The following is a 7794-nucleotide window of genomic DNA, read 5'->3' as shown; positions in this document are numbered from 1 at the left end:
TGGCTTCCTTCCTCTTTACATCATTAACATGCATGAACGGACCAACACCAGTAAATCCCCTCGTTATTCAGAAATGATGCCTGAACTTATTAAAACATATTTCATGCATCTAACACCTTATTTACTTTCAAAAAACATGTTGAATTATTCTTTCTTTCAACTTCATGTTAGAAGTTAGTTCCTGTTTATTTACAGCTGCCAGTCCAGATGAAGACTGGGTCATAAAAACACATTGTACAAGGTCATAATTGTGCAAACTTACATTACTTTAGTGTTCTTTACTCATTTCTCACAAGATCTTGTTTTGTCTGATACACGTGTAAAACTGTTTACTTGTGTAATCTGGACTTCATGAGCTCATGCACAGGTGCACGTGAGCAGTAGAGCGACACAGGAACCATCGACTGTTGGGTCAGATGGGCGGAGCCTCCCACTGTGCTCTGGTTGTGCGTTAACGTGCAGGCGGAATAATCTGAAGAATTAGTTCCCGACTGTGAAATTCACCTGAACTCCACCTTAACTCTGGAGCTGATTGTTCTTTTTAGTCTGATTCTACATTAAAGCACAAGCAGAACGTGGAGAGAGATTGTTTTTGTTTAGAAACACAGTTATATGGTTGTAGCCAGAGTAAACACAACTATTCAGTTAAATCAGACCAGCTGGTTTTACTTTGAGAGTTAACTTCACCTGCCATTTTTTAAGTTGGAACAATCTGACAAAATAAAGTAAATACAGTTTTTAAATTAATATAACGCAGCTTCATTCACTTCTGATTTCAAGCTCAGAGTTTTCTTCATCCTGGATCGAAAAAAAATTGTCATTTGAGAAAATGAACTTCATAACACTGAAACTAGTGTTTGAAGACATTTTAAGAAGAAAGTAAAAGAGCAGAGGGTGAACTGATGGATTTATATTGTTTTACCTCGTCCACAGAGTCCAGACCAGCACTGGAACCAGCACGACCACCAGAGTCAGCCTGATGATAATCATGATTATCACTGACTTCACTAGACAACAGACAGGAGACATTAGCAGTGTGGTTAGACTGATGACTCAGTTTGCCAGGTGATGCTGTTGGTCAGTCAGTATTGTTCATGTGCAATATGATGGACTTGATATACAACTGGGACACATCTGGAAATCCTGAGTATTGATGGTTCAAGGTTCTGGGGCAATTAAAAGGGGGGGGGGGGGGGGGGGGGGTGAAGGCTGTAAAAGTCAGAGTGCTAAAATCACCTGCTCCAACAGTCAGATGTAAGGTGGTGTTACTACGTCCGTGTGTGTTCTGGGCCTCACACTGATACTTTCCACCATGTTCAGCTGTGATATTAGTGATGGTGAAGATTTGTCCTGATGCTGTTGGTGAGTCCTCGTCCTCCTTGTACCAGGTGTAGTTAGCTGCTGGGTTAGCATCACTGCTGCAGGTCAGAGTCACTGAGCTGCCCTCCATGATCTCACCAGAGGGACTCACTGACACAGAGGAGGACTGTGGAGCATCTGGATTTACATGGATTTGAATGGATTTGAAGAATGTTGCAGCATCTGTAATTTTGAAGATGTGCAAAACCTCTCGGCTATTGGAAAATATTTACTCACATTTCACATTTATTAAGACACGTTTAGACGTTGTCTTCCCCAGCGCATTCTCAGCTGTGCAGTAATATTCTCCAGAGTCAGACAACGTGGTGGAGCTGAAAACTGAGCTGCTCTGTTGAGCAAAGTCTGGTTCTCCTTGTACCAGGTGTATGCAGGGGGTGGGCCAGGGAAATTTTTTATGATTTGATATATTGCTCTTAGTCTATATTCTGTTGGATATGAAAAGTGTTTCAATAACAAGGAAATGATTTGTTCTTTTCTAGGGATTTTTCTTTTTACTATTATTAAAATACAGAAAAACACCAGGCTCAACCTTTCAAGTTTCCACTTTGGACATTTTGGAGTCAACTCACACACAGGGGACGAGTGGTGATGCTCATAAGCACAGGAATAGCTGTTATCAGGGTGAAGGAATCCCCTGAAAGTTGGAGACGTTTCCCCGTGAACTTCTGTTCCATTCTTGAACCAGACAAAGGAGGGACGACCAGAGAGAAGACAGCTGCTGTGACAAGTCAGTGTTGGACCAATCGGAGAACAGATCACCTGAACATCTGGATCTGTCAACAGGAAACACACATAGAAGCAGCTGTGGGACCCCAGGTTGAGAACCAGTGAACAACACAGTGACTTAGTGTTCCTCAGTACCTGTGACAGTCAGAGTTGTGCCAGGGAAACTTCTGTCCCATTCAAACGTCTGTGATTTGAATGTGAAGCGATACTGGGCTGAATCGCTCAGTCTCAGGTTCATTATCCTCAGAGTGGAGCGCCCTCGCCATGGATCAAGGACCTGAACACGAGCTTTGAACTCTGGGTCTTTTACTAAGTCCACAGCTTGAGGACGATGCAGCTGCACATCCTCACGCTCAGCAATAAACCAGGACTTAGATGTGATAGGATCAGAGGGACTGTTGTAACTGCAAGCGATGTCCACTGAGGAGCCTTTAAAGGCACAGATGTTCCTGTCGGTGTACAGTGCCTTGCATAAGTATTCACCCCCTTTGGACTTTTCTACATTTTGTTATGGTATAACCACAGATTAAAAATGATTTCATCGTGAGTTTATGTAATGGACCAACACAAAATAGTGCATCATTTGGAAGTGGGGGGAAATATTACATGGATTTCACAATTATTTACAAATAAAAATCTGAAAAGTGTTGAGTGCATATGTATTCACCCCCTTTACTGTGAAACCCCTAACAAAGATCTGGTGCGACCAATTGCATTCACAAGTCACATTTGCAAGTCACATAATTAGTAAATAGGGTCCACCTGTCTGCAATTTAATCTCAGTATAAATACACCTGTTCTGTGACGGACTCACAGTTTGTTGGAGATCATTACTGAACAAACAGCATCATGAAGACCAAGGAGCTCACCAAACAGGTCAGGGATAAAGTTGTGGAGAAATATGAAGCAGGGTTAGGTTATAAAAAAATATCCAGAGCTTTGAACATCTCTCTGAGCACCATAAAATCCATCATAAGAAAATGGAAAGAATATGGCACAACCGCAAACCTACCAAGAGGAGGCCGTCCACCCAAACTGAAGAGTCGGACAAGGAGAAAATTAATCAGAGAAGCAACCAGGAGGCCCATGGTTACTCTGGAGGAGTTGCAGAGATCCACAGCTGAGGTGGGAGAATCTGTCCACAGGACAACTATTAGTCGTCTACTCCACAAATCTGGCCTTTATGGAAGAGTGGCAAGAAGAAAGCCATTGTTGAAAGGGATCCATAAAAAATCCCATTTGGAGTTTGCCAGAAGCCATGTGGGAGACACAGCAAACATGTGGAAGAAGGTGCTCTGGTCAGATGAGACCAAAATTGAACTTTTTGGCCTCAATGCAAAACGCTATGTGTGGCGAAAACCCAACACTGCCCATCACCCTGAGCACACCATCCCAACAGTGAAACATGGTGGTGGTAGCATCATGCTGTGGGGATGCTTCTCTTCAGCAGGTACAGGGAAACTGGTCAGAATAGAGGGAAAGATGGATGGAGCCAAATACAGGGAAATCCTTGAAGAAAATCTGATGCAGTCTGCAAAAGACTTGAGACTGGGGCGGAGGTTCATCTTCCAGCAGGACAATGACCCTAAACATACAGCCAGAGCTACAAAGGAATGGTTTGGATTAAAGAATGTTAATGTCTTAAAATGGCCCAGTCAAAGCCCAGACCTCAATCCAATAGAGAATCTATGGCAAGACTTGAAGATTGCGGTTCACAGACGGTCTCCATCCAATCTGACTGAGCTTCATCTTTTTTTGCCAAGAAGAATGGACAAACCTTTCCATCTCTAGATGTGCAAAGCTGGTAGAGACATACCCCAAAAGACTTGCAGCTGTAATTGCAGCGAAAGGGGGTTCTACCAAGTATTGACACAGGGGGGTGAATACTTATGCACCTAACAGATGTCAACTTTTTTGTTCTCATTATTGTTTGTGTCACAATAAAATTTATTTTGCACCTCCAAAGTACTATGCATGTTTTGTTGATCAAACGGGAAAAAGTTTATTTAAGTCTATTTGAATTCCAGTTAGTAACAGTACATAATGGGAAAACGTCCAAGGGGGGTGAATACTTATGCATGGCACTGTAATTCACTCTGTTGCATGAATTTCCATGGACACCTGAAAAACAAAAACCTTTTGACTATCACCATGACAAGTATAATATTTACGGCTGTATTTAACAAAAATTAACAGAGGGCTGTTTCCCATGTCAGGAAATAAACAATGCAGAAGAGATGCTACATTTTGCTTTACAGTAAAAACGATGATGTTTTGAATTGCAGCTCTACATCTGTGGTTGTATTTGTGATTTGCTTTCATCACCTCCACCAGGAGGTTATGTTTTCACCCCAGTCTGTTGGCTGGTTGGTGTGCGTGCACAATAACGCAACAATTACTCGAAAGATGTTGGTGCAGATCCAGGATGCTTTCTTTAACATTGTAAGATCTTGTTTTTTTGGCAGTTGTGCTCTACTACAACTGCCACTCTAGTTTGGAGTCATTCAAATTCATTGTTTAACTGCACAATATTTATCATAAAGGTTTGATAACAAACATCTTATGAATCAATGACAATGTTCTTTTAATATATGATATGTCAGCTGATGTGACTTTTTTTTTACTCTGCATCAGCCCTCAAGTCTATTTCGGACTCTTGTCAGTGTTTTAGCTCAGAAGTACGGTGGCCATGAAAGCTCAACGAACAGCAACTTAAGAAAACACATGCAAGTTGACAAAACACAAACAAAGTAAGAAATCATCTTCATCAAGTTCACAACACAACACAACACATTACAGAAACGCGCAGCAAATAGAGAAGAAACGACAACGGAAGTGTTTCCAGAGGACATTTTAAAGTGATGGGCACTGCTGCCACAGCAGACAAAAAAACGTCCAATACACCAGACACACTCGGTTCCACACAGGGTTCGGCCACCCGCGGCTCTGGAGCCGAACGCTCTTACTGAGATTAGGCGTTGTAAATTTGAGTTAAAACAAATTCCTGTTTCAAGTTAAAACATCAAAGTTTGACATGTCACCATGGAAACTTGAATACATAACATTAATCTTTTTTGTGTTCCTGGATGAGCGGGTGTCACTTCTGCAACAATCTCCTGTTAAATCTTCAAAATGTACAAACTGTACTTTAATCGTCCAGACACATTTTTTTAATGTCAAATGCTTCATGATTCATGACGACCTCAATAGTCCTTTAAATATTATTATGTCTCAATTCTTCATTAGATTTATAATTTGGACAAGACCTATATATTTGTTGACTTGTGTATTTACATAATCCAAAATATTGTTGTTGAAACCCCCCTCAAGAAAATGATTATTGGTCCCTCCCATTGATTGTGTTTTGTTACAATGGTTAAATCATAATGTTATACGTTTTATTTTGAAACATACGTTTTATTTTGAAACAGGAAATTTCCTTTAACGTGTCAGGTGACTTATTATCAGGAAGTTAAGGAAGAGCATGGCTCAGAGCCGCTGTTTTCAGTAGTTTTCCAATCCAGTTGAGTCTGTCTGCATCTTATGCCTTTTGACAGCATCGTTGGTATGTATTGATTTGTTTAATTGTTACTTATGATCGCAGATGATTATTTTTGTGACAATGTTTAGTTTGGGAAGTTTTATGCACAAAGTCCATCGAGTCATTATAGTTAATGACTACTCCGCTATGACAGAATAAATAGTCGATGATATGTTAAAATACAGTGGTTTACAGGAACATAAGTAGGTAAATCAGCAGTAAATTCATAAAAAGTAGCGGTTAAACAAAGCAATTCATTTCATTGAAGAATCAGTATATTTACATTGTGTGTATGTGTAAGGTTAAAGAGAAAGCATTTTGTTTGTATTCATTATGCCTTTTGTGTGTTTTAGTTTTACTCTTTCTTACGTCAATAAACCTGTGGACAACGGACAACTGTCTTAAGAGTCATGATGTCAAGAAGGAGTTTGTCTAACTGCCGAGGTGTATCACAGCACATACACTGAGGGCAGCATAGTAAAACAACGGCTTTCTAGCGGGCAAGATAACGCAGCCAGCTGACAGACGCTACCAACAACGTCATCACACGCAGCCAGTGGATGACCATCACAGCGGTGTCTAAACAGAGGTACGTCACCAGACAACGCCATGTCCGAAGAAGCAACTTCATTGAAGACGCGGTCCCGCGCTACGTCTTCTACTGCATACTCAAAGGTATCCTCAATGGGGTCTGCTGCAGCTAAAGCAAGAGTGAGAGCAGATGCAGCAAAGGCACGCATGTCCTACGCCGAAGAGGAAATATCCTAAAGCTAGAAAAAGCTAAGCTAGAAGCCTCAATAGAAATGCTCAATTACAAGAAAGAGACAGCTGCAGCCGTAGCTGAGGCCGAAACCCTTGAAGCAGCGGTAGATGCAAATAGTGAAAGACACAGTTTCATGTTAAATTTGGACTCCAGTCCTTTGGAAGCTGCACAATGCACAGAACAATATGTGATTGACCAAGCCGAATCACAAAACACAGACGTTCAGCTGTTTGATGATGGTGTTGTAACAAATAGAGGGCCAAACTCTAACTACGAAACTCCAGCTTTATCTATCAAATCTGAAACCAACTCAGTCCATCCGGCCCAAGCCAATATAGCTCCCCATCATACACATGGCCACTATGCAGCTTCTCAACCGACTGGCCTCACCTCACAGCAGCCTTACATCTTTGAAGATAAAAAGGTCGATAGGATAAGCAATGTTCGGTTTGACAACCACAATGGCACTCCTGAGCAAGGTCTTGGACCTCAAAACGACAAAGGTCATCCTGCTCTTAAATCCTATCCCACATCGTCAAACACCAATAATGACAACTCCAACATTAGCGACTTCGTGAGATACTTTGCTCGTCGTGAGCTTGTGGCAACAGGTCTACTTCAATTCAACGACACACCTCAGAACTACAGAGCCTGGAAACGTTCTTTTCAGAACGCAACCAGAGGTTTGGACCTGACACCAAGTGAGGAAATGGATCGCCTGTTTAAGTGGCTTGGCAAAGAGTCAGCAGAACACGTCGTGCACATAAGAGCAATACACATCAATCACCCATCAACAGGCTTGGCTATGATATGGGACAGACTTGAACAATCTTATGGCTCCGCAGAAGTAATAGAAGATGCTCTGTTCAAACGTATCGACGCCTTTCCAAAAATAACAAATCGAGATTATTCAAAACTAACAAAGTTGAGTGATCCTTTAATGGAACTAGAGTCAGCCAAAGCTGAAGGAGACCTACCCGGCCTCTCTTTCCTCGATACAGCGAGAGGCGTCAACCCAATTATACAGAAACTCCCCTTCGGTCTGCAGGAAAAGTTGGCGTCAGTTGGATCATCCTACAAGCGGCAATATCACGTTTCATATCCCCCCTTTGCCTACTTCGTAAACTTTGTTAGCCTTGAAGCTAGTGTCAAAAATGACCCAAGTTTCAACTTTGTCTCTTCCTCAGACATGTCTCCCAGGACAGAAAAAACAGCTTGGAAGCCAAACAGACAGCGAGAAGTCTCGGTTCACAAAACGGAGATATTTCCAAAAGCCATCTCTGATCCTAGGGAGCCCTCAACGAAATTCGTCGACTGTAACAAACTGTGTCCAATCCATAAAAAACCTCATCCTCTACGCAAATGCCGTGCATTCAGAGAAAAG

General features: G+C 41.7%; 1 long non-coding RNA gene across 1 annotated transcript; it reads left to right on the top strand.

Moving 5' to 3' along the window:
* The first annotated feature begins 5553 nt into the window (after positions 1-5553).
* On the top strand, positions 5554-7794 carry LOC128436964 (uncharacterized). The gene is made up of 3 exons (XR_008338142.1): positions 5554-5671; positions 6001-6236; positions 7598-7794. It is a non-coding gene; the product is annotated as an uncharacterized LOC128436964 (long non-coding RNA).

This window comes from Pleuronectes platessa, chromosome 3 (assembly GCF_947347685.1).
Source record: "Pleuronectes platessa chromosome 3, fPlePla1.1, whole genome shotgun sequence".
In the NCBI taxonomy this organism is placed as follows: Eukaryota; Metazoa; Chordata; class Actinopteri; order Pleuronectiformes; family Pleuronectidae; genus Pleuronectes; species Pleuronectes platessa.
This window is presented reverse-complemented; position numbering and strand designations above follow the sequence as displayed.